The 27,451-nt window shown below is 39.7% G+C and overlaps 1 long non-coding RNA gene and 2 other non-coding genes across 3 annotated transcripts; 2 read left to right on the top strand and 1 right to left on the bottom strand.

Moving 5' to 3' along the window:
- The first annotated feature begins 396 nt into the window (after window positions 1-396).
- On the top strand, window positions 397-1,185 carry LOC141711202 (uncharacterized). The gene is made up of 3 exons (XR_012571270.1): window positions 397-515; window positions 739-807; window positions 1,096-1,185. It is a non-coding gene; the product is annotated as an uncharacterized LOC141711202 (long non-coding RNA).
- A 9,563-nt stretch (window positions 1,186-10,748) lies between these two features.
- Window positions 10,749-10,855, top strand: LOC141715741 (small nucleolar RNA R71). Its single transcript, XR_012572492.1, has one exon. It is a non-coding gene; the product is annotated as a small nucleolar RNA R71 (small nucleolar RNA).
- Window positions 10,856-20,559: 9,704 nt separating this feature from the next.
- LOC141715507 (small nucleolar RNA R71) lies at window positions 20,560-20,666 on the bottom strand. The gene has a single exon (XR_012572267.1). It is a non-coding gene; the product is annotated as a small nucleolar RNA R71 (small nucleolar RNA).
- Between the last annotated feature and the right edge of the window lie 6,785 nt (window positions 20,667-27,451).

Raw genomic sequence — 27,451 nt, 5'->3', positions numbered from 1 at the left:
TTTTGATATGTTTGTGTTTGATGTTTGATTTTGATATGTTTGGGATGTTTTATTATGTTTACTTGTAGCTACACTCATTGCTCCTGCAACTGCTTTTTCTGAGATTATTTGTTATATTATTTTGTAATTTTGTTAGTTATTGTCTGTATGTGAATGCTTTGTTAATTTGAGGCTTTATGTTAGTTTCGATCGAACCTTATGCCAATAATAACAGATGGAATTCAGGTTGAATAGCTTTTGATGAAATATAAAGGTTGTATTCAAACTATGCTTCTAGTGTCCTATCAGATTACAATAGACAATACCACCAGCTTGGAGATGAACCTGGATCAAGCTCTACACCAGTCTCTTCTCAATATTTTTTTTGCAGGGCCTTATGTGTAATATTGCTAACACAAAGTTGCATCTTACTGTACAGTCTCTCAGAATCAAGTTCTACACCAGTTTTTTCTCGGTATTCTTTTGTAGGGCCTTCTGTGTCATATCGCTAACAGAAAGCTGCATCTTAATCTAAGGTCTCTAAGGATTTAATTTTGAAGTATTTTCCAATTTGATTAGCATAGCCTGGTCACTAACTGCGAATCACTGTAAAAGTAGCGTTGTAGTTTGTAAATTGTGTCCTGCTACCGAATGCCTATTTATATTTACTAGAATTTAATTAGCACATTATTTTTAAAGTTTGTAGCAATTCATAGCTCCTTTAATAACCAAATAACATGCCTGCTTATTGTTATCAAGTTGCAGTCTTTTCTGGTGGTGAAATGATAGACTGCTGCTCTGTTATAGATACAACTTGTATCATACAAGGTAAAAAGCTTTGATAGCAGGTGTGTTGATTTTGGTGCTGAAGTCTGATTAATTTAGTTTCTAATCTAGTTTCTGAGCCTTGTATCTTCATGTTCACTGGTGCGCAAATTTATGTGTTTCTTACTGCATTGTTAATGATCCATGATTAATTTCAGTTTGTTGCCTTTTTGTTCTGTACGTGGATTTTTTGCATTGTACTTGCTAGAAACTCATTCCACTGAAACTCTTTTGGTTTTGTGATCTTCTGGATCACCCTGAAATCATTATTCATTGGAAAAACAATCCTAGGTAGCAAAATGTTCAACTCGAGGAGGGTGAAGTGGAGAGTGTAAATTTTAATCAAAGACTTGTGATACTGTGTAACCAGGTGGATAAAAGGAACCCGATTAGTGTCATTCTATAAGTCCAATTTATGTAGTACTTTAAGGGAACACAAAGATTCCATAATTTAATTTATTTTACTAAACGATTCATGTATTTTTAGTTTAATACTTTGTAATTTGGGGAACAGTTCAAAGCACTAGAAGTCATGGCTGAACAAGTAAAGACAGAGGGCTTTTCATCAGCTAATAGCATAAGTTCTGCTCCTCCTAGCACAAATTCATCATCTAACAAATTAGAAAGAACTGGTTTAAGGCCGAGGGGTTTTGGTTCCCCCTTTAAATGCATCGGGTTGGGCTTTGTACAACAGATGAAATCGGAAAAGGATGACGACGAGCTTACTGTTGGCAGACTTCGTATTGAAGAGCTAGAGGCCTTGGCATCCAGTAGACAGAAAGAGGTAAGTTGATGAATAAGCATATAAGCTTTTCTGCACTTCCTTTGATCTTTCAATAAATGATCATAATTTATCTTAATTGTGCTTTTGTTTTTTTCCTAGATATTCATGTTGAACACAAGATTAGCTACTGTTAGGGCGAAAACACGCACTAATATTCACGCAAGTATACGCGTTCGCAAGTAATATAGAATACTTTCTAGTTCGTTCCCTCAGAGACTCAGACTAAATTATTGTCTAATTAACTCACTCACCAATGTATGATTACATCTCAATGTTGAGATACTAACACTTAAAATTGTTGATTAAATATTAACTATAATTAACTACTTAATTAATCACTTAACTAACACTTCAATTTATCAATAATAAAACACTCATGAGATCACAACTTCATTATTACTTCCTTCTATAGCTATTGTTATGACCTTTAGCATGTGACAGTGATGATATTAATCGAATAACACGAAACTGATAACAGCCAACTTTCATTGTACTAATACCATTCTACCAAGCATCCACAATTAAGATAGAAGTTGAATAGTCATCAATTATGTTGAGTTCCCATATGTCTACAGAAATTGACAACACAACGATTTAAGCACAAGTTATTCCTTTTGATTGCATAGGGCAAATAAAACTGTTAGAGTTACCCACTAATCATGCACAACGTACATGAACCTATGCTAGCATGGCAAGTTCTAAATCTCAAGATCCACCGTCGCTTCACAAGAGATTAACACCCTATCCTATATGTTCGCGACGCACATAAGATGAATACGCACAACAAATACTAGATATCATGCAATCATCACACACTAAAGTATTAAACAATTAACTAAAGAATTCCATAATAAATCCGTTGCAACCCCATGATCACGATTAGCCCATAATAGCACTTATCGTCATCATGGGTTCATATGAAATCATGATAAACAAACACAAGAAAATAATTACTAAACTAATTATATTAAAACAGAGTACGTCACAAGAGTAAATAAGTTCAAAGCAAGAAAACTAGCATCCAACGTTACAACGAAACAAGAATCACAAGAATATATGCTTCCTCTTCGTTGCGGTGTGCTAAATCGGTCTTCTTCCTTATCTCCTTCGCTCCTTGCGTAAAAACACAATCTTCTTTAATCCACACTCGTGAAAACGTCTCAAATCTACTTATATAATAGTCCCATAAAACTCAGATTACATAGAAGTGGAAACCAAACAGAAGTAGAAGTCCTAAAATAATTTGTCTTTTTTCCCGACCCTGCGCGGCCGCTCAGCATAGCTGAGCGGGCGCTCAGCTTGCTGCGCGGCCGCTCAGCACAGCAATGCTGAGCGGGCGCTCAGACCTCTACTGGAAAAATTCTGATTTCGCTCCGTTTCTTCGCCGTAATCTGCCCGTTTCTTTCCTCTCGCAATGGTGAACACATGCCAAGGCTTATTCTTGATGATTCCTCCCCCGAAATGCAACTAAAACCCTGAAATGCATAAACACTAGAAAAACGCATCAAATACACAAAATACTTGATTTCAAGACACCAATTTAAGCCATTTTAAGACGTTCTAAGTGGTATAAAATGCCACTTATCACACCCCCAAACTTAAATCGATGCTTGTCCTCAAGCGTCACAGACTCAAAAACAAATAAAAATATGCATGAATGCAATCTATATGAAAATGCAGCGATCCCCCTTACTACAATTAACCAACCAAATTGTCACATCTCAACGAATGCAGTTAGACAACTAAAGATCAATAAACTCATGCAAACGGACATACAGCCAGAAACGTGGTGTGTGCAAATGCTTAACAGATATGCTTCGGAACTAGACCAATTACTATGACTAGATTATCCTCAAGGCAATCCTACGATTATACAAAGAATAAAAAAATTCTAGGCACAAAGTGATATACAACACTACAAGAACTCTGGAGCTTACTACGGAATCGTGCTTTTTATTTACAACTCAAATGCTTATTTGACCGTGCAATGAGTGAGGTCCACAAAAGACTTATACAATGGTATCCATGTAACGAGCGTTAGGTTAGCGGATCTCAGACTCTAAAAGCCTTAGGTCACTAGGCACAAAGTCCCCTAAGAACTTAATAACTCGAATACCAAAGAGCCCACTCTTGATCAATTATGCAAATTTTTTTTTTTTATAACTTCTGAGCAAGTGCGTTTCGCTCCATCTTGCTCAACCCTAGACTACTCGCATCATATGCGAGCCGGCTACTAGCCATTTGACGCCTAGCCACAACTAGCAACAACTTCCATATTTTTTCTCCAAATTTTTTTCTTTTTCATGCCTTTATCACTAAGAACCTATAATCGAATTCTAAGCATAATAAGCAGATTGACCTTGAAAATAACCAAATCATAACAACAATCTAGCCCTTACGCATTCTCTAAGACTTAGTGGACTTACAATTGTTTCTATCATGCATATCAACCTACACAACTTCATATCACTTTAATGATATCACTACACTCGCATCAATATCACAATTCAGTCGATAAATCATTGCAAAAGGGATCATGGTACATGCATGAGCTACATGACATTCATAACAAACAAAAAAAATAAAAAACTATATGGCATAAATTATGCAACTATATGAACTAAACTATCATAGTTATGCAACTAAATGACACACACGCAATATTCCTTAACTACCACCCCCAAACTAAAAATCTTCACTGTCCTCAGTGAAAGTAGTAGAAAGGAACACAGGGTATACCTACTCGGAGTCATCATCATCATCACCCTCAGTGGGTGGAGTATCAGGCGGCGGGTATGCAGAGTCCTCACCAAAAACTGGCCACTGGATATCAGCTCCAAGGCCTCGAAAAGCAGTCCCTAACGCAAGGGTGAGCTCCTGAGCAAACCTGCTCTGCGTCTCATACATGGCATCCATCCGCCGTGAAAGCCTCATATACTGGGCATCAACCATCCCAGCACCCTCCTGAGCTCTCGAAGAACCAGCCTCATCACGCCCTGGCCTAGCCATAGTAGCACCTCGTACTGGACGCCCTCCTGGAAGATGATAACCCAGCCCATGCTCCTCAGGCTCACCACCGGTCCACTCCTGCATCCCATTTAGAGTGCCAGAATCAATCGGAGCTGCTGGCAACTGCAACTGCTCATGAGCCGGCCAGTTCACTCCCACTGCTCGGCATAGCTTCGTAACCGTAGATGCATAAGGGATGTTCATATATTTCGCTCCCCTCAAAAACTTCAGAATTCCTTGGTAGATAAACTCACCAAGGTCCACATAGTATTCCTCATTCAGAATTCCCCACAACAACTGTGCTCTCTCAACTGTGACCTCGTGTACATGCGAAGAAGGCAAAATATTAGCACAAATAAATGCATTCCATGCACGGGCATACCTGTTCATGGCGATCGCAGAAAAGTGACGATACTCATTAGTGCCGGTCCTGCAGGTCCAAACTGTGCCCGGTCGACAGAGTGTCGCACAAATCAAATCCAAGTCAAAATCCTCAGCTAGTCTTTTCATTCCAGTCCTCCTCCTCGGGCTTCATCTCTCGCTGTCCAATCACACGGCGAATCGCCGCAGGATGATAATCAACCGTCAGCCCTCGGACCACAGAAAACCCATTCTTTTCGGCCTTCGTGTTCGCGTAGAACTCGCGAACAACGCTCATCGGTACCGCTTCGGGAGACTCACAAAAAGCTATCCACCCCTTCTCTAGCAATCATGGGCAGCAACTCACCATCCCTTCCCGATGGTAAAAACCCCCCTCTCCTTCAGAATCGGCTTCCCTAACAGCCTAGTGTACTCCTCCTCCGTGGCTCTGTCAGTTAACCGAGGCCTTGCGGCAGTACCCCTTGATGAATCAGCAATAGGAACTGTGCTGCTGCTGTCAATAGTGCGTACTCTCTTGGGTGCCATTGATTCGTGAATAAAAGTATGTAAGAACTGATTTTTGATGTTTGTGAGAGGGTTTAAGTGTAGGAACTTTTGTGGGAGATATGTAGGATAGGTGTATGTATATATAGGGTGTGGATTAGATTAGGGTTTGGAAATGAAGGGGTAACATGATGGGGTAGTGGGACAAATCGTGGGTTTATGGCCTAAAACTATTTTTGTGTGTTTTGTTTTTTTTTTTCTCTGAACTGTAAAAAAAATTTCTGGTACTCGACCCCTGAGTGGTCGCTCAGCAAAACTGAGCGGGCGCTCAGCTTGCTGCGCAGTCGCTCAGCAAAGCTGAGCGGGCGCTCAGCTTGCTGCGCGGTCGCTCAGCAAAGCTGAGCGGGCGCTCAGGGGGTCACTGGAATTTTTTTTTTCAGCCCCTGTTTTCTGATTTTTTTGTGTTTTTGGATAGGTTATTAACTTCTAAGGGTTCCTGTAACAACAATTCATGGGTTGCCTCCCACGCAGCACTTCTTTTTCGTCATTAGCTTGACGTTTCGTACCCTTCTCAAGTAGTCAACAAAATGGCACTAACCACTTCTCGGTTTGCCATGTCCCCATAGTAGTGCTTCAACCGCTGACCGTTAACCTTGAATGCTTGGTCCGGATGGTCCGGATCATTCTAAAAAATTTCCACCGCTCCATGTGGAAACACAGTTTTGACAATAAAAGGTCCAGACCACCTTGATTTCAACTTCCCAGGAAAAAGTCGGAGCCGAGAGTTGAATAAGAGAACTTGTTGCCCTGGCACAAATAACTTTGGATGTAGCTTCCTATCGTGCCACCTCTTCACCTTTTCCTTATACATTTTGTTATTTTTGTACGCTTGAAGTCGAAATTCATCAAGTTCATTAAGCTGAAGCATTCTTTTCTTACCAGCTGCATCTAAATCCAGGTTCAACTTCTTCAATGCCCAGTAGGCCTTATGCTCAAGCTCCGCGGGTAGATGACATCCCTTACCGTACACCAACTGAAACGGTGACATCCCAAGTGGAGTTTTGTATGCTGTTCTGTAAGCCCAAACAGCTTCATCGAGCTTTAAAGACCAATCCTTCCTTGACGGACAAACAACCTTCTCTAGAATGCGCTTTATCTCTCTGTTAGACACTTCCGCTTGACCATTTGTTTGCGGATGATAGGCAGTAACTACTCGATGATTCACACTATAACGCTGCATCATAGAAATGAACTTACGGTTGCAAAAATGCGATCCTTCATCACTTATGATTACCTGAGGTGTGCCAAACCTTGTGAAAATTTGCTTATGAAGAAAATTTAGCTTTAACTTCGACCCATTTTGAGACATAATCGACTGCCAGCAAGATGTACTGATTATTGCAAGACGATATAAAAGGCCCCATGAAATCGATTCCCCACACATCAAAGACCTCGACTTCAAGCATCACATTTAATGGCATCTCATCCTTCCTTGACAAATTTCCCACTCTTTGGCAACGATCACACCTTAAAACAAACTGATGAGCATCCTTGAACAAAGTAGGCCAGAAAAAACCTGCTTGCAGAATACGAGCTGCCGTCTTCTCACCACCATAGTGTCCACCATAAACCGTGGAATGGCAGTCTCGTAATATCCCCTCCAGTCTCACAGAACGGGATACATCTCCTGATGATCTGGTCAGCTCCCTGTCTAAACAAATATGGTTCATCCCACATATACCACTTCACCTCATGCAGAAACTTCTTCTTTTGAGCGGATGTCAAATTAGGAGGCATTATATTGCTGACGAGATAGTTTACAATATCTGCAAACCATGGTTCTTCCTCCTGAATTACAAACAACTGCTCATCCGGAAAAGATTCATTGATTAACGTCCTATCTTGTGAAGTAGAATCGGGATTCTCCAACCTAGAGAGATGGTCAGTTACTTGATTCTTAGTACCTTTTCTATCTTTGATTTCTAACTCAAATTCCTGAAGTAAAAGCACCCAACGAATGAGTCTCGGCTTCGAATCCTTCTTGGAAACCAGATAGCGAATAGCTGCATGATCAGTGAATACTATTACTTTCGTACCAAGCAGATAAGATCGAAATTTCTCAAAACCAAAGACTATAGCCAAAAGCTCATTCTCAGTAGTGGTGTAGTTCAATTGGGCACCATTTAAAGTCTTACTCGCATAGTAGACCACATGGAAGAGATTTTTCTTGCGCTGTCCCAGAACTGTACCTACCGCATAATCACTTGCATCACACATCATCTCAAACGGTTCTGTCCAATCTGGTGCTGTAATAACCGGTGCAGTGATCAAACTTTTCTTGAGAGTCTCAAATGCTGCCAAACATTCATCATCAAATTTGAAAGGCACATCTTTCTCAAGCAAATTGCACAACGGCTTAGATATCTTTGAAAAGTCCTTGATGAATCGCCGATAAAAACCCGCATGACCAAGAAAACTACGGATTCCATTCACAGAATTAGGCGGGGGAAGATTTTCAATGACTCCCACCTTGGCCTTGTCCACCTCCAGACCCTTGCTAGAGACCTTATGCCCAAGGATAATGCCTTCACGCACCATAAAATGACATTTCTCCCAATTGAGCACCAAATTAGTTTCCACGCATCTTTTGAGTACGGCGCGCAGATTATTTAAACATTCATCATATGAGTGTCCAAAGACGGAGAAGTCATCCATGAACACTTCGACGTTATTTCCAATCATGTAAGAGAATATAGCCATCATACATCTCTGAAAGATGGCCGGGGCGCCACATAACCCAAACGAAACTCTGCGAAAAGCAAACGTGCCAAATGGACAAGTGAAGGTAGTCTTTTCCTAATCCTCTGGTGCAATACAAATCTGATTATACCCGGAATAACCATCCAGAAGATAAAAATACTCATGACCCGCCAATCTGTCAAGTATCTGATCAATAAATGGAAGAGGGAAGTGATCCTTCCTTGTGGCTTTGTTCAATTTTCTATAATCCATGCATACTCTCCATCCTGTAACTGTTCGAGTAGGGATGAGCTCATTTTTTTCATTTGCGACCACAGTGATACCTCCCTTCTTAGGTACACATTGTACGGGGCTCACCCACGAGCTGTCAGAAATAGGATAAATGATGCCTGCATCTAGCCATTTCAGAATTTCTTTCTTCACCACCTCCTTCATGATGGATTCAGTCTTCGCTGCTGTTCCACAGTTGGCTTACTACCTTCCTCTAGCAGAATTTTATGCATGCAATATGAAGGACTTATCCCCTTGATGTCTGCTATGGTCCATCCTATCGCCGATTTGAATTCTCTCAAAATCCTTAAGAGCTTGTCTTCCTCACTACCTGAAAGGTCAGATGAAATAATAACAGGTAACGTAGATGAATCACCTAAAAAAGCATACCTCAAGTGCTCAGGTAATGGCTTGAGCTCCAAGGTATGTGCTTCCTCTATTGATGGTTTGAGCTTCCCTTCAGCGTTCTTAAGGTCAGAAGTACCAAGAGATTCAAATGGTATGTCCAGCTTTCGCTTCCAGGGAGAAGCGTTCAGATATTGTAATTGCTCTTTGCTATCTTCATCATCGCTGTCAAAATCCCCCACTAAGGCCTTTTCCAATGTATCAGACATTAGCATGTGATCGAGTTCCGAAGTAACCGCAGAATCAATCACATCCAATTTTAAGCACTCCTCATCTTCTGTAGGGAATTTCATTACCTTGAATACGTTGAAGGTCACATCCTGATCTTGGACCCGCATAGTAAGTTCACCTTTTTGCACATCTATCAAGGTACGGCCAGTAGCCAAGAAAGGCCTCCCCAAGATTATGGGAATCTTCTTATCTTCCTCAAAATCCAGAATAACAAAATCTGCAGGAAAGAAGAGTTTATCCACCTTGACGAGCACATCCTCAACTATGCCCCTTGGGTAAGTAATGGAACGGTCAGCCAATTGTAGCGACATGTATGTGGGTTTTGGATCAGGCAGATCCAGCTTTTTAAAGATCGACAACGGCATCAGATTAATGCTTGCTCCCAAATCACAAAGGCACTTGTCAAAAGTCAGATTGCCAATGGTGCAAGGAATGGTGAAGCTTCCTGGATCTTTCAGTTTTGGTGGTAACTTTTGCTACAGAACAGCGCTGCATTCTTCCGTGAGAGCAACGATTTCAAGGTCATCCAGTTTCACTTTCCTTGAAAGAATAGTCTTCATAAACTTCGCATAACTGGGAATTTGTTCCAGAGCCTCAGCGAAAGGTATATTGATGTGAAGTTTCTTGAACACCTCCAGAAACTTTCCGAACTGTCTATCCAGCTTTTGTTGCTGCAATCTCTTAGGAAAAGGTGGTGGAGGATAGAGCTGTTTCTCCCCTGTATTAGCCTCAGGCAGAGTGTGTTCAACAGTAGTCTTCCTTGGTTCCGCCGCTTTTTCCTTTTGCTTAGATTCTTCATCTCTAATTTCAGCTTCTACTTCTTTTGCCTTTTCAGAATCAGCTACTTTTCTAGACCTTAAGGTAATAGCCTTGACTTGCTCTTTAGCTTCCTTCCTGCCTGGTACTTCTGTGTCACTAGGAAGAGTGCCAGGTTGACGATTGAGCACTGCATTGGCTAATTGACCGATTTGATTTTCCAAGGTCTTGATAGAAACCGCCTGACTCTTGCACAACAGCTTAAGTTCCTCAAAATCAGCACTAGTAGGTGCAGCTGCACTTCCCTGTTGAGGATATGATTGCCTTGTAGCATACTGTTGCGGTTGCTGGAATCCAGGTGGGTTAAACTGTTTACTCACTCCTTGCTGATATGGTGGCTGAATAGCATTCTGATTATTCCCCCAGCTAAAATTTGGATGATTTATGTTGTTAGGATGATAGGTCGCTGTCACAGGCTGCTGTTGTCGCTGATAATTATTCATATACTGAACAGATTCGTTGACAAGAGAACACTGATCCGTAGCATGAGAACCTGCACAAAGCTCACAAACCATAGCTATTTGATTAACTCCATACGTAGCCAGAGAATCAACCTTCATTGATAGCGCTTGGAGCTGGGCTGCAATAGCAGGTGGCTGCATCAACTTCCAGAATACCTGCTACCTTGCCTGACGTCATCCTCTGAGTTGGGTTTTGATGCTCATTTGCAGCCATCGTCTCTATAAGATTATACGCCTCAGTATAGCTTTTAGCCCATAAGGCGCCTCCAGCTATTGCATCGAGTATGGGCCGAGATTGGGCCCCCAAACCATTATAGAAACCAGTGATCACCATCCAATCCGGCATTCCATGATGTGGACATTTTCTCAACATTTCCTTGTAGCGTTCCCAAGCCTCGCACATAGATTCTGTAGGTTGCTGCGCAAACTGAGTGAGAGCACTCCTCATAGCAGCAGTCTTTGCCATCGGATAAAACTTCACCAGAAACTTTTGCGCAAGATCTTGCCAGGTAGTGATGGACCCAGCTGGTTCAGAATGTAACCAGTCTTTAGCCTTGTCCCTCAGTGAGAATGGGAAAAGCCTCAACTTGATAGCCTCATCAGTCACGCCATTATACTTAAAAGTGCTGCAGATCTCGACAAAATTCCTTATGTGCATGTTGGGGTCTTCAGTTGCCGCTCCTCCAAAAGAAACAGAATTCTGCACCATCTGAATAGTGCTCGGCTTGATTTCAAAGGTGTTAGCTTGAATAGCCGGATGAAGGATGCTTGACTGAATATCATCAATTTTAGGCCGAGAAAAATCCATAAGAGCTGGATCAGCTTGAATAATACGATCTCCCATATTTACTGGTTCTTTCTGCTCAGTTCCTGAATCCGAATCCTCAAAATCTAACTTCTCCGGAATATCAAGAACTTCGTATGTCTCCTCAGCTGTATCTAAAGTCCTCTTGCGAGCACGAGAACGAGTTTGCATAAACGCTTGCTAAAGTACCTGAAACACAACCGGAAAAAATAAGTAACTACTACGTCCTAATCACTGAGTCCTAATGACCAATGATGGTAAGTACATAAATTAAACAAATACGCCGAGTCCCCGGCAGCGGCGCCAAAAACTTGTTAGGGCGAAAACACGCACTAATATTCACGCAAGTATACGCGTTCGCAAGTTATATATAATACTTTCTAGTTCGTTCCCTCAGAGACTCAGGACTAAATTATTGTCTAATTAACTCACTCACCAATGTATGATTACTTCTCAATGTTAAGATACTAACACTTAAAATTGTTGATTAAATATTAACTATAATTAACTACTTAATTAATCACTTAACTAACACTTCAATTTATCAATAATAAAACACTCATGAGATCACAACTTCATTATTACTTCCTTCTATAGCCATTGTTATGACCTTTAGCATGTGACAGTGATGATATTAATCGAATAACACGAAACTGATAAAAGCCAACTTTCATTGTACTAATACCATTCTACCAAGCATCCATAATTAAGATAGAAGTTGAATAGTCATCAATTATGTTGAGTTCCCATATGTCTACAGAAATTGACAACACAACGATTTAAGCACAAGTTATTCCTTTTAATTGCATAGGGCAAATAAAACTGTTAGAGTTACCCACTAATCATGCACAACGTACATGAACCTATGCTAGCATGGCAAGTTCTAAATCTCAAGATCCACCGTCGCTTCACAAGAGATTAACACCCTATCCTATATGTTCGCGACGCACATAAGACGAATACGCACAACCAATACTAGATATCATGCAATCATCACACACTAAAGTATTAAACAATTAACTAAAGAATTCCATAATAAATCCGTTGCAACCCCATGATCACGATTAGCCCATAATAGCACTTATCGTCATCTTGGGTTCATATGAAATCATGATAAACAAACACAAGAAAATAATAACTAAACTAATTATATTAAAACAGAGTACGTCACAAGAGTAAATAAGTTCAAAGCAAGAAAACTAGCATCCAACGTTACAACGAAACAAGAATCACAAGAATATATGCTTCCTCTTCGTTGCGGTGTGCTAAATTGGTCTTCTTCCTTATCTCCTTCGCTCCTTCCGTAAAAACACAATCTTCTTTAATCCACACTTGTGAAAACGTCTCAAATCTACTTATATAATAGTCCCATAAAACTCAGATTACATAGAAGTGGAAACCAAACAGAAGTAGAAGTCCTAAAATAATTTATCTTTTTTCCCGACCCTGCGCGACCGCTCAGCATAGCTGAGCGGGCGCTCAGCTTGCTGCGCGGCCGCTCAGCAATGCTGAGCGGGCGCTCAGACCTCTACTGGATAAATTCTGATTTCACTCCGTTTCTTCGCCGTAATCTGCCTGTTTCTTTCCTCTCACAATGTTGAACACATGCCAAGGCTTATTCTTGATGATTCCTCCCCTGAAATGCAACTAAAAACCTGAAATGCATAAACACTAGAAAAACGCATCAAATACACAAAATACTTGATTTCAAGACACCAATTTAAGCCATTTTAAGACGTTCTAAGTGGTATAAAATGCCACTTATCAGCTACTGCCAGAAAGCATAACACATGATGTCCTACGTAATCTACTGGGACTCAAGTTAGACATGACTGGTTATGCGGTACTGACTACTCCTGGCTTATACAAGCTTCCTGTTATCAGAATGCATAGTAAAATGTATTCCTTTCCTTTTTAATGCTAGTCATTGCTGGATAATCAGCAAGTTCAAAACATAACAGAGAAAGCCCAACTTCATGATGCTGGAGTTTAAAACATGGTACTTTTTCCTTTGAGTTGCAGTTTACCTATGTTCTAGGACCTTCCCTATGTTAAATGTGAGTGCATTATTTTATCAGGATTTGGAAGTTTGTAATCTATAGAAGCAGCTAACTGAGTTTGTTGTGGAGAGAAAAGGGTAAATTTTTACATTGAATTTCAATGTCAGGTCTGAGGATCAGTTACTTCTGGTGTTCCCTTTTCATATCTATATTGTTTTCATCTTTTATTTAGATGGCTCGAGGAAAGTTTAGTATGTACTTGGAAAATCATACTGTTTAATTGGAGATGATACAGTGATATTATTGAAACCTTTGTCTTACTTCTAATTATGCCCCACCAATTGTAATAGCTTTAACTTCAATTGTAATAGTATCTTTTTGGCACATCGAAGAACTTGTAATGAATTTAGTAGTTAGTATGATGTTGGTGTTGTTGGATGTATTTTGTGGATGACACTTGTAATGGGGTTGTTGGATGATATTTTGGATGGCTAGTAGAAATTGTTGAATGGTTATTAGGATAATTTTGATGGGCTTCTATAATTATGAAATATTATTTTGCAAAATTTTTAATTAAAGTGTTGCATGTGATATTTGGGTGTTGTATTATAAAGTAATAGTAATGTTTTTACCATATATTGTGGTGTTGCATTAGCTATATAAGTGTTGCTTTTAATTATGTTCTACTATCCTAAAAGTTGATAAAAAGCGTTGCATTACATATCAGTGACATGGCATGTGGACCGCTGCTGACATGGCATGTGGGTCTCACTGCTTACGTGGCATTTTTAGTGGGGCCCCCGGCTGACGTGGTGCTTGTATGGGGCCCACTGCTTACGTGGCATCCACGTGTCACGTACTGACATGGCCTTAATGTGGACCCCACACATGGAGTCTTACAACCAGCTAATATGAGAGCCAACGCTTTTTGGTGTTGCATTTGATGTATATACTGTTGCATTACATCTATTAGGCAATGCTTATTGGTGTTGCTGTAGACCCCCAAAAAGCGTTGCATTAGGCCTCTAATGCAACGACCGCAGATGTAACGCCCCTTGGCGTTGCATTATTGAAAATGCAACGCTTTTTTGACATAAGGCAACAACAGAAGAGCATAGCATTTGAGCGCTTATGGCGTAGTGTTCGTAAGTTAAAAATACGAAATGACACCACATAAAAAAGTTAAAAACAGAATAGTATTACCTACTATTTAAAAGGACTAACAAATTATTATGATTTCGAATAACAAGTTATTAGTACGTTCCTATGGCCCAACAAGTTTTTTTTATTTTTTATATTTTATTATTTGTATTCGTTTTTTTATCATAGGGAACCTGCAACCGCTACCCTTCGAGTGCGTACTGGGTAAACCCCACGGGCTCACGCAATAGCCTGCAAATAATGTGAACAAGGTAAACAACATTTAAGCGACATGCTCTGACTTGGCTCAGGAGGCATAATCATTAATTCTCCTCCGATGGTATTCGAACTTATAACCAAGAGGATAGTTATCCCCTCTTTAACCAACTGAGTCAACCTTTGCGGGCTTATTTGTATTCTTTTTGGATATTGATATTGATATTGAAATTAGTATCGGTTATGTATGTCAGTCAACCAGTACAAAAATTGTCATAAAGAAGTGTTAAAGTAGAAAGTATATTAAGCATTACTCTAACATCTTAATATTTTAGTATGACGAATTATTAAATAATATCACCTTTGATTTTTTTTAAAAAGTATAGATGTTTAAATATGTTTAAGACTATGCCATATAATACATTAATTTTGTCCAACGAAGAGATTCATTTGGCCAACAAACGAATTATTAGTAATTAATGACACTGGAACATAATTAGTTAACATAGAATTTAGAATAAAAGTATTATTGTTAAAACTTAGTACTTAAATAGACTATAATATAATAGCAAAATTGTAATCTATCTTCAATTGAACTAATCATCATCGTCTAATCTAAATCAGTCAAATTGTAGATGTTATCAATTTATGATCAGTATTTTGTACATGTTTTTCATTATCAGTTTTATAAAACCAAATGTATCTGAGTTCAAACCTTCATTTCAAACAACCCAAAGATAGTGTTAATAGAGTAATTTGGTAACAACAAAATTTGAGTTTCGTCTCCGGTATCAAGATCTACGATGGTGGTTCTTCGCTGGAAAAATCATTGTTGTGATGATTTGGGAGTTGGGATTGCTTATTGTTTGTGATGACTCCTTAAGGCTCTCGCTTCCAACCCCTTATAATTTTCCTACTTATCCTAATTTATAGTAAATCAAGCCAACGAAGTTCTTGAGGAACAAGAAATCTAATGGACTTAGATTTCTAATCCAGATGCCCAGTAGAAAACCTACTACAAACCGTCTTCTACTAGATTTAGGAATGTCCACTGATGAGGCCTAACCATAAAAGCCTAAATCTCAGTCTACGGCTTCGAGACTTCGCGGATAAGGTATCTCTCCGGCCGAGGATAACCCCCCACTATCAGCTATTTCTCTAGTCCTGTAAACGTAGGTTTAGTCATGGTTTACCCCAAATATTGGACATATCCTTGTGCCCCGTATGAGGAGCCCCCACAAGATTACAGGACAAGTGATCCCAATATTTTGGGTGCAAAGTACAGGATACTCTGTATTTTCCCAACTAGGACAGCCGTTGACTATAGAGACAGAGCTCCTAAAACACACACCAGAGTTTACCCTACGTCCCCAATGAGGACACCAATTGACTATATGAGGAGGCCTTCCATCCGCGAATACCCCTGGAGGTCTCTGACCATGGACACCGTCTTCTTATGGTTGTATTACAGGAATGAGTTCTTCAATAGAGTATATGCAATAAATATGTTAGTAATTATCCTTCGTCTTTCGAGCATCATGAAGCTTCCAAGGAATCTGGGTAAAAGTGTACCTTCCTCCAAATAATGCAACAGGGTGTGCCCTAACTTCTTCACAAGTTAGGGCTTCCCCTGTTCTATTACTATGAGGGTGCACCCTCCCTTTCTTGGAAGGAGGGCAAGCCCTAATTCAGCTTGAAGTATATAATTGCTTAATAATTTGCCCTAATTGAGTCCAATTGACCCGAATTTGACTTAAATAATTTTTGTACCAAATTTTGGGTATAACAACTACCCTCCCCCCCCAAATTCCATATGTCATTGGAAATGGGATTGAAAATTTTAACCTTTAGCAATCTTGAAAAGTTATAAGATCTTCCAATTTGAGGGTGCCTCCTTACGAACTTATTCAATCATTTTTCTTCATTCTCCTCCCTTTTTCCTTTAAATATGATTGGACGTTCAAGATGAATGCATGTCTCATCAATTTTTAAAACCACTTCACACCCCAGCATAACATATGTCACTATCTACCGCTTTTATTCTTTTCGACTTTAACCTTGGTTTGTCGAGAGAGGTTTATCGATTATGCACCACATCTCTAAATTTAACTAAGCTAACTCGATATAAGAAACAAGAGAAATCGTACAAAAGTGTGAATCTCGCATACCTCGGTAAAGTATAATCCCTCATCTCTAACTCTTTCATTCAAGTATTGGTTTTCTTTAGGCGCACCATAAAATAAGAAAATCATCATAGGAGGGTGCACTTTGAGGGGGAGGCTCGACCCGAACAAAAGACTATATCTCCGATCTTCAAGTAATATATAATCCACATAAAGGATTGTGGAGGTTGAGTAAACCTCTAATACAGGGATGATGTCCCTTGTCGGTGAGGATGATTTTTTCACCAACAAAACAAACATAACTCATTTAACTACTACTTCGTATTTAACTTCTTATTTCTTACAAAATTATAATTCCAAACCGATGATCTCATATTTTTTCATAAATAACGTGATTCATTTATTCAAACCAAAGTCAAAATTTGAGGGCATTCTATAATCACTAATTTTTAGAGGGTGCGCCCTTCGTAGAAGTTGTGTCTTTCTCAACAAAGGTAACATCATTAAAGTGTGTTATCAACTAAAGCTACGTTGAGAAGGTTTCATCCTTCGAGGGTGTGTCTTCTATAAGAGCAGTGTTTACCTCGACAAGGTTTTCATCCTTTGAGGGAGCGTCTTCTGTAAGAGACACGTCAACCTAGACAAGGGTATTCACCTTTAGAGGGATCATTTTTTATAAGAAGAGTGTCTACGTAGATAAGGGGGATCATCCTTCAAGGACGCGTCTTCTGTAAGAGACCCGTCTATCTCGACAAGGGTAGTCATCATTGGAGAGAGCTTCCTTTGTAAGAGGTGCGTCTACCTTGACAAGGATATTCATCATTGTAGGGATCTTTCTCTATAAGAGACGAATCTACCTCGACAAGGGTTTTCATCTTTGGAGGAAGCTTTTTTTATAAGAGGCGCATCAACCTCAACAAGGGTATTCATCCTTGAAGAGTGCGTCTTTTGTAAGAGGCGCGTCTCCTTAGAGGGAGATTCCTCTAGGAGAGGCGATTCTACCTCGACAAGGGGATTCATCCTTAGAGGGAACTACCTCTATAAGACACGTGTCTACCTCAACAAGGGTAATCATCCTTGGAGGGCGTGTCCTCTGTAATAAGAGGGTCTACCACGACAAATAGAATCATTCTTGGAGGGCGCAGTCCTCTATAAGAGGAGTTTCTACCTCAAGAATGGTGTTCATCCCTGGAGGGCGTGTCCTCTGTAATAGGAGCGTCCTCCTCTAATAAGGGTATTCATCCTTGGAGGGCGCGTCCTCAAGAAGGGGAGCGTCTACCTCGACAAGGGAAATCATCCTTAAAGTGCGCATACTCTTTTAAGAGGAGCGTCTACCTCGACAATGAGAATCATCCATGGAGGGCGCATCTAGAGGAGCGTCCATCTCAATAAGAGTATTCATCCTTGGAGGGCGCAACCTCTATACAAGGCGCGTCTATCTTGACAAGAGTATTCATCCTTGAAGGGCGCGTCCTCTATTAGAGGAGCATCTACCTCGATAAGAGGAATCATTCTTGGAGGGTGCGTCCTCTATATGAGGAGCATCGACCTCTAAAAGGTGAATTCATCATTGGAGGGCATGTGTTCTATAAGAAGAGGGTTCATCTCGATAAGAGGAATCATGCATGGAGGGCACGTCCATAGAAGTGTCCACCTCAACAAGGGTATTCATTCTTGAAAGGCGTGTCCTCTATACGTAGGCGTGTACCTCAATAAGGGTATTCATCCTTAAAGGACGCGTCCTCGTTAAGAGGAATGTCTACCTCGACAAGGGGAATCATTCTTGGAGGAAACATCCTTTATAAGATGAGTGTTTACCTCTAAAAGGCTATTAATCCTTGGAGGGCATGTCCTCTGTAAGAGGAGCGTCCACTGATAAGTGGATTTTATATCCACTTGGAACGCTTTATTACAAGCTTAAATTGGTGTTTTGGACTCAAGTTGTTGGTATTTTGATGTATTTTTGTGTTATTGCATTTCAGATATCAGTTAAATGAAGAAAAGAGCTTTTAAAGGAAATATGATGAAAAGTGATCAGAATTGGAAGCCAAGGCCATTGTCAAGTTGTAGAGAATCTCAATAGCTTCGCGTAGGCAGTTGAATCGCCTAATTCTGACGAGTAGAACTCAAGTTATGGTCAAAACAAGATTCATCAGAATATTTTTCCAGTCAGTAGCTGAGCGCCCGCTCAGCAGAGCTGAGCGCCCGCTCAGAGAGCTGAGCGCCCGCTTAGGGCGCGGCTGGTCGCTGATTTCGCTGAAAAAGCCTTTTTTGAGTAGAATTTTGACGATTTTAAGGGTCCAGGTCCACTAGGGGCGTATATATACTTAAAAGAAAGGGTTTTCATCATCCGGGAAGATTAGGATACCAACGAGAAGACCCTGAAGCACAAAACAACTCCGAAAAAGATGATCTTGTTTTCAACTTGTGATTCTTTGAATTAGTTGTAACTTTGGATGCTCGTTTTCGTTCTTGTTGAACCTAGATCTCGTTTATTCGTACTTTGATTATTATTTAGTTTATTAAGACCTTGTTTATACCATGCTTTCATTGGAACCCATGGTGACGATGAGTTCGATTATGGGCTAATCGTTGTCATGGGATTCTAGCGGATTTACTTATGGATTTTAATAGTTAATTGTTTCGATATCTTGGTGTGTGGTGATTGATTGATATCCTAGTATGGTTGTGCTTATTCGTCTTATGTGCGTAGCTAACATATAAGATAGCGTGTTAATCTCTATTGAAGCGACAGTGAATATAGAGGTTTAGAACTTGCCATGCTAGCATAGGTTCATGTATGTGTATGCATGATTCGTAGGTAACTCTAACCGTTTTATTTGCCCTATGTAATCAAGATAGATAACTTGTTCTTAAACCGTTATATTGTCAAATTCTATAGACATATAGGGTCTCAATATAATTGGTGCCTATTCAGCTTCTATCTCTTTTGTGGATGTCTGGTAGAATGGTACTCGTGGAACGAAAGTTGGCGTTTATCAGTTTCGTGTTATCTGATTAGTGTCCTCACCATCACATGCTAAGGTTAAGAACGAGAAGGCTATTGAACGAAGTATTTAATGAAGTCAGGATCTCATGTTTGTCATATATAGTAATTCAACCTCAATTCATTTAGTTAATGTTATTTAGTATAATCTTTTAGTTTAATAAAAACCCAATTTGTTATTTGTCTTAGCATTGAGCGATAACCATACATTGTTGCATAGGTGCATAAATTGAACTTAACCTAAACCAGTCTCTGTAGGAACGAATCTGATTTATATCTTATACTACTTGCGAATGCGTATACTTGCGTGAATATTAGCGCGTGTTTTCGCCCTAACAAGTTTGTGGCGCCGCTGCCGGGGACTCGATGTTAATTTTTAGTTTATGTGCTTGTCATCAGTGGTCGTTAAAGTTCACTGACTCGGATTCTTTTACTTTCACGGTTTATTTGTTTGTGTTTCAGGTACTCATTACAATGGGAGATCCAGCCGCACGAACGAAAGCCTTCATGGATTTTTCTCAACCTAAGATCAATGACATTCAATCTAGCATTGTCCGGCCAGCTATCACAGCTAATACCTTTGAGATCAAGCCTGGCATAATTCAATGGGTACAGACTTCAGTCCAGTTTGGGGGTTCTCCAACGGAAGATCCCAATACACACATTAGGGATTTCATTGAAATATGCGACACCTTCAAGTTCAACGGTGTTTCTGAAGATGCTGTGAAGCTGAGACTGTTCTCATTCTCTCTGAAGGACAAGGATAAGAGCTGGTTACACTCTCTACCAGCTGGTTCGATTACTACTTGGGAAGATCTTGCTCAGAAGTTTCTTACTAAATTCTTCCCTATAGCGAAGACAGCTGCACTCAGGAATGCTATTACTCAATTTGCGCAGCAAACGGGAGAATCGCTAAGTGAAGCTTGGGAGCGCTACAAGGAGATGCTTAGGAAGTGTCCTCATCATGGAATTCCTGATTGGATGATCATCACTTATTTTTACAATGGGTTGGGAGCACAGTCCAGACCCATGCTCGATGCAGCATCAGGCGGAGTATTATGGGCAAAGAGCTATAAGGAAGCTTATGATCTAATTGAACTGATGGCTGCTAATAAATATCAGTATCCAACCCAGAGATATCCACAGGGCAAGGTAGCAGGAGTTCTTGAAGTGGATACAGCTACAGCTATCACTGCTCAACTAAAGGCGTTGTCTATGAAGATCGATTCTCTGGCTAACTATGGTGTTAAGCAGATAATTAGTGTTTGTGAGCTGTGTGCAGGTCCGCATGCGACAGAACAATGCGCTATATCTAGCGACTCAGCTTAGTTTGTGAGCAACTTTCAGAGATCGCAGCAACCAGTTCCAGACACTTATCATCCTGACAACTGGAATCATCCTAACTTCAGCTGGAGCAACAATCAGAATGCAATGCAACAGCCATTCCAGCAGTTTGCAAATAAGCTATTTAACCCTCCTGGTTTTCAGCAACAATTTACACCAAGACAACAACTCCAACTTCAACAACAAACTAATGATGCAGGTCTATCTTCGAATGAAAAATATGAATTGGAGGAGTTGAGGCTTATGTACAAAAATCAGGCTCTTATATGCCAAAGCCAGGCTGTTTCTATCCAGAATCTGGAAAACCAAATAGGGCAAATTGCTAATGCCTTATTGAATCGACCACCAGGAACGATTCCTAGTGATACAGAAACAAATCCAGGCAAGAGGGAAGTTGAAGAACAGGTGAACGCCATCACCTTAAGGTCTGGAAAGGTCGCAAGCCCCCAAGTTCAGCAAGACGAATAGCCAGAAAAATCTCAAGATTCAGAAAATGCAGTTGTGGCTGAAGAAGATGTGTAGAAGGAAGTAGAGGTGGAACCAAGGAAGACTACTGTGGAACACACTCCTCCTAAGGGTAATACAGGGGAGAAACAAATTTATCCTCCACCTTCTTTTCCTAAAAGGCTGCAGAAGAAAAAGCTGGATAAGCAGTTTGAGAAGTTTCTGGAGGTGTTCAAGAAACTTCATATCAACATACCTTTCGCTGAAGCTCTTGAACAGATGCCTAGCTATGCGAGGTTTATGAAAGGTATTCTCTCTCGGAAAGTGAAGCTCGATGACTTAGAGACCGTTGCTCTAACGGAGGAATACAGTGCTGTGCTGCAACAGAAGTTGCCTCCGAAGCTTAAAGATCCTGGAAGCTTCACTATTCCTTGTACCATCAGGAAACTTGTCGTTCGACAAGTGTTTATGTGATTTAGGAGCTAGCATCAATCTGATGCCCTTATCTATCTTCAAGAAGCTTGGTCTGCCTGAGCCGAAATCAACATACATGTCATTGCAACTAGCTGACCGTTCCATCGCTTATCCACGAGGTATAGTGGAGGATGTCTTGGTCAAGGTGGATAAACTCTTCTTCCCTGCTGACTTTGTAATTCTTGATTTCGAGGAAGATAAGAAGATTCCCATTATCTTGGGAAGACCATTCTTGGCTGCAGGCCGAACTATGATCGATGTGCAAAAAGGAGAGCTTACGATGAAGGTTCATGATCAGAAGGTCACTTTCAATGTGTTCAAGGAAATAAAATTACCCACAGCTAAAGAGGAGTGCTTTAAAGTAGAGCAAATTCAGGTTTTGAATGCACCTCTGTGGAAGAGGAAGTTGGATGTGCCATTCGATTCTCTTGGGTTAGCAGAGCTGAAAATTTCTCAGGATCGTCTCGAGTCGTCTATTGAAGATGCTCCTAACTTGAGCTCAACCCACTACCAAATCAATTGAGTTATTCATTCTTAGGTGCACCCCCTGACAAGGGGTTGGGAAATATCTTTGATGATGTAGAGGGTAGCCGAACGGATCCTCCAGTGCATATAGAGGGTTCTTCTCATGTGCAACAGGTAGTTGATAGGACTGGTGTTGGTGACGAGCAGTACAGGCGAGTAATTAGGTGTATGGAGGCCATGCACGACATTCACCGTCATTTTGCTGAAGATTTGACACACGCTTTCGGTACTATTTTCCGAGACACTAGTGGCGAGGTTGATTGGCCACCTGATCCTCCACCCGAAGAGGGTGATCTTTCCGACGACTAGGTATGCCTGAAATCCTTATTATTACCTTCAACGAGGACATTGAAATTTTAAGTTTGGGGGTGATAATGTAAGGATTAGTAGTGTGTGTCCATATAGATTCATATAGATTTATGTTGCATGTTTAGTTGTAGTTCATTCATATTTTTGCATGATTGTTCATTTAGGACATATTTGTTTGTTTTTATGTAATTTCATATAGTTGCATTTGCACGCATATTTAGCATGATCCCTTAAGATGAACTATGATATTAGATAAGTTGATGTTGATTTGAGTGTGGTGATGAGGAATAGAGGGATGTTTAAGTCTTAATGAATTGATTTGCATGCCAGAAATAAATATTTTCACAAAGTCTTATAGGGTTGCTTTTGATCTAGATCATGATCATACTTGTTTGTTGTTGAGATTTAATCACTTGGTTATATTTAGAATTTGTGATATTCTCGTAATGACGTAAAAACACTGATTTTTTTTATCTGGAGAAAAACTTGGATTTCATTGCTAGTTGTTGTAAGGCTAGGCGTCAAATGGCTAGTAGCCGGCTCATATTTTTATGAGTAGTCTAGGGTTGAATGAGATGGAGCGAAACGCACTCATTCAGAAATTGTTGAAAAAAAAGGAAAAAAAAAGAAAAAAAGAAAGAAAAAGAAAGAAAAAAAGTATGTGTTTATGCACAATTGATCAAGAGTGAGCTCTTTAATACTCGAGTTATTAAGTTCTAGGGGACTTTGTGCCTAGTGACCTAAGGCTTTTATAGTCTGGGATCCGCTAACCTAACGCTCGCTACATGGGTATTATTGTATAAGTCTTTTGGGACCTCATTCATTGCACGATCAAATAAGCATCTTTGCTATATGTTCAATAATAGTGTGAATCCTTGTATAACTCTAGTAGAAAGGAGGTGTTGTGAGTCATAATGCGTTTATTGTCTATTCTGTTTATAAACTTTTGATTGTTTCAATGATAGATAAGTTAGGGTTATTGATCTAGTATCGAGAGTATATCTGTTAAGCATCCACACACGCACATTTCTGGTTTGTGAGTTGGTTTGTGGGATTTATTCAAACTCTGTTTCAAGTTATTGCATTCTTAGAGACATTGGCTTATTCATTTGGTTATGGTTATTCTGAGGGGATCGATTGCATTGTCATTTAGTTGCATTCACGTAGTTGCATTCATGCATTAGGTTTGTTTTGTAGTTTTAAGTCTGTTTATGCTTGAGGACAAGCATCGATTCAAGTTTGGGGGTGTGATAAGTGGATTTTATATCTACTTAAAACGCTTTATTACAAGCTTAAATTGGTGTTTTGGACTCAAGTTGTTGGTATTTTGATGTGTTTTTGTGTTATTGCATTTCAGGTATTAGTTAAATGAAGAAAAGAGCTTTTAAAGGAAATATGATGAAAAGTGATCAGAATTGGAAGCCAAGGCCATTGTCAAGTTGTAGAGAATCTCAATAGCTTCGCGTGGACAGTTGAATCGCCTAATTCTGACGAGTAGAACTCAAGTTATGGTCAAAACAAGATTCATCAGAATATTTTTCCAGTCAGTAGCTGAGCGCCCGCTCAGCAGAGCTGAGCGCCCGCTCAGAGAGCTGAGCGGCCGCTCAGGGCGCGGCTGGTCGCTGATTTCGCTGAAAAAGCCTTTTTTGAGTAGAATTTGACGATTTTAAGGGTCCAGGTCCACTAGGAGCATATATATACTTAAAAAAAAGGGTTTTCATCATCCGGGAAGATTGGGATACCAAGGAGAAGACCTAGAAGTACAGAACAACTCCGAAAAAGAAGATCTTATTTTCAACTTGTGATTCTTTGAATTAGTTATAACTTTGGATGCTCGTTTTCGTTCTTGTTGAACCTAGATCTCGTTTATTCGTACTTTGATTATTATTTAGTTTATTAAGACCTTGTTTATACCATGCTTTCATTGGAACCCATGGTGACGATGAGTTCGATTATGGGCTAATCGTTGTCATGGGATTCCAGCGGGTTTACTTATGGATTTCAATAGTTAATTGTTTCGATATCTTGGTGTGTGGTGATTGATTGATATCCTAGTATGGTTGTGCTTATTCGTCTTATGTGCGTAGCTAACATATAAGATAGCGTGTTAATCTCTATTGAAGCGACAGTGAATATAGAGGTTTAGAACTTGCCATGCTAGCATAGGTTCATGTATGTGTATGCACGATTCGTAGGTAACTCTAACCGTTTTACTTGCCCTATGTAATCAAGATAGATAACTTGTTCTTAAACTGTTATGTTGTCAAATTCTATAGACATATAGGGTCTCAGTATAATTGGTGCCTATTCAGCTTCTATCTCTTTTGTGGATGTCTGGTGGAATGGTACTCGTGCAACGAAAGTTGGCGTTTATCAGTTTCGTGTTATCTGATTAGTGTCCTCACCATCACATGCTAAGGTTAAGAACGAGAAGGCTATTGAACGAAGTATTTAATGAAGTTAGGATCTCATGTTTGTCATATATAGTAATTCAACCTCAATTCTCTTAGTTAATGTTATTTAGTATAATCTCTTAGTTTAATAAAAACCCAATTAGTTATTTGTCTTAGCATTGAGCGATAACCATACATTGTTGCATAGGTGCATAAATTGAACTTAACCTAAACAGTCTCTGTGGGAACGAATCTGATTTATATCTTATACTACTTGCGAACGCGTATACTTGCGTGAATATTAGCGCGTGTTTTCGCCCTAACATCCACCTCAACAAGGGGATTCATCTTTGGAGGGTGCATCGGCGCGTCCTCTGTAAAAGGAACGCTATCTCGAGAAAGGGATTCATCTTTGGAGGGCGCATCCTCTATAAGAGGAGCATTTACCTCGACAAGGGTTTTCTACAGAATCTTCATGTAATAAAGTCAAATCCAAGATCAACATTTTAGAAGGATTTTATCTTCAAAAAAACTCAAGGGATGCAGAAACAATATAATATAGAAGCATCTCTTTACGAGGCATCTCACGAAGTGGCATCTAATAAAGGGCATCTCACTCTCGGAGGCTTTTTCTTGAAGTTGAGCATTTTCCTAAACTTGGGTGTTTTCCTGACCTTGGGCATCTCCCTGATTTTTAGGAAAATCCATATATCTTATACATGTGGCAATATATAAAACCACGAAACTAGCAAGAGGTGCCTTACCCCCCCAGCGTGCGCCTTGTCGGAAGTACCTTATAGCCTTTTTTCCTTATCTTTTTCTAAAGCATCTCTCATAATTTCTTTTTTCTAAAAACAACCAGATGACGTTAGTAATCATACCGAAAGAAAAAGCCTTGACATATGAGACTGATATGCTTAGGGCATGCCTTGAAGAGTCACTCAGATTATTGAGGATGTGAGGGCACATTCGCTGAAGCTAAACTCTCAACATACTAGGAAGATCATTGTACTTCATTTGCTTCTTTCTAAATCATGTCTGCAATTTTGAGGAAATTGACATGGGTATTTCAGTGGAGTCGCGCCTTAAGTGAAATAACCTTAGAGATGTTACTTATAACTGCCTAGGATATTACATTACATCCTTTGATGGAGGAGCTCAGTCATGTCCTGGGGCCTCACCTTGATAGTCAATGGGTGAATCCTAGGATTCATGATACCTCTACTCTGATAGCTTCTTTTCTTCTAATGTTCTAATATTAAGATTCTACTTATAGTTAATAAAGTTCACCTCACCATCAATGTTTTTCTGAGGGCGCGCCCTGCGGAAAGGGCGTGTCTTGAGATACGAGGAATTGGCTCCAATTGAGCCATTCTTCAAGTAGTGACTATATATAAGTCATCTGATCATCAAGACATCTTCATTGAACATAGAAATTTTCTTCTAAGAGCACACCCTGTGAGGGCAATCTCCACTGAATATCTCACATGCAGAGGGCTCGCCTTAATAGATTGTGACTGCAACGCTTGGTAAATTATTAGACATTTTCGAGATAAGAATCCCCACATAAAAGAAATTAAATAATATGGAACTTTAAATGTTCCTAATGGACGGGTCCTAGATGGATGAACGTTTCCAATCGGCAAATCCTCCTGGAATTTGTTGAAAGTCATCTGGGCCTCGGATATCTTAATCAAGGTGCATCCTAAGAGTTTGTGGGGATCTCCTTCGTGTAGAATCTCTTTCACAACCTTCTTCCTGCATAAGTCCCAAAAACAAATAATGAAAATCACGATAAAACTAGTTAAGTGTTACTTTGAGATCGTTTTAAAGGTGATGACTAGCTCCTTATAGTAATGCCTTATTTTTAGAATGTTCTTGTCCTGATCGTTCTCAGATTTGCCCTTGGTTAAGTCTTATAAACTAAATAGGATTCTCAAATCTTCTAAATCAAATAGGATTCTTCAGTATTCTTTAATCTTCTAAATCAAATAGGATTCTTCAATCTTCTAATTAGAATACGATTCTCCAATCTTTTATTCCAAATAGGTTTCTCCCAATCTTCTAAAACAAATATGTTTCTTTCAACCTTCTAAATCAAATATTATTAATAATCAAGCCTAAATCCTATTGATAAAAAAATCAAATTCCATTATTATGTTTAGGCAACTTGTAACCTTCTATGGTTAACCATCCTAAAGGATAATCATTGAAGGAGTAGTCCATCAATTGATAGGATTTATGTAACATTATCTATGAGACTCATG

Source organism: Apium graveolens, chromosome 3, assembly GCF_009905375.1.
Source record: "Apium graveolens cultivar Ventura chromosome 3, ASM990537v1, whole genome shotgun sequence".
Lineage (NCBI taxonomy): Eukaryota > Viridiplantae > Streptophyta > Magnoliopsida > Apiales > Apiaceae > Apium > Apium graveolens.
The sequence above is the reverse complement of the archived record's forward strand: the minus strand, read 5'-3'. Positions and strand labels throughout refer to the sequence as shown.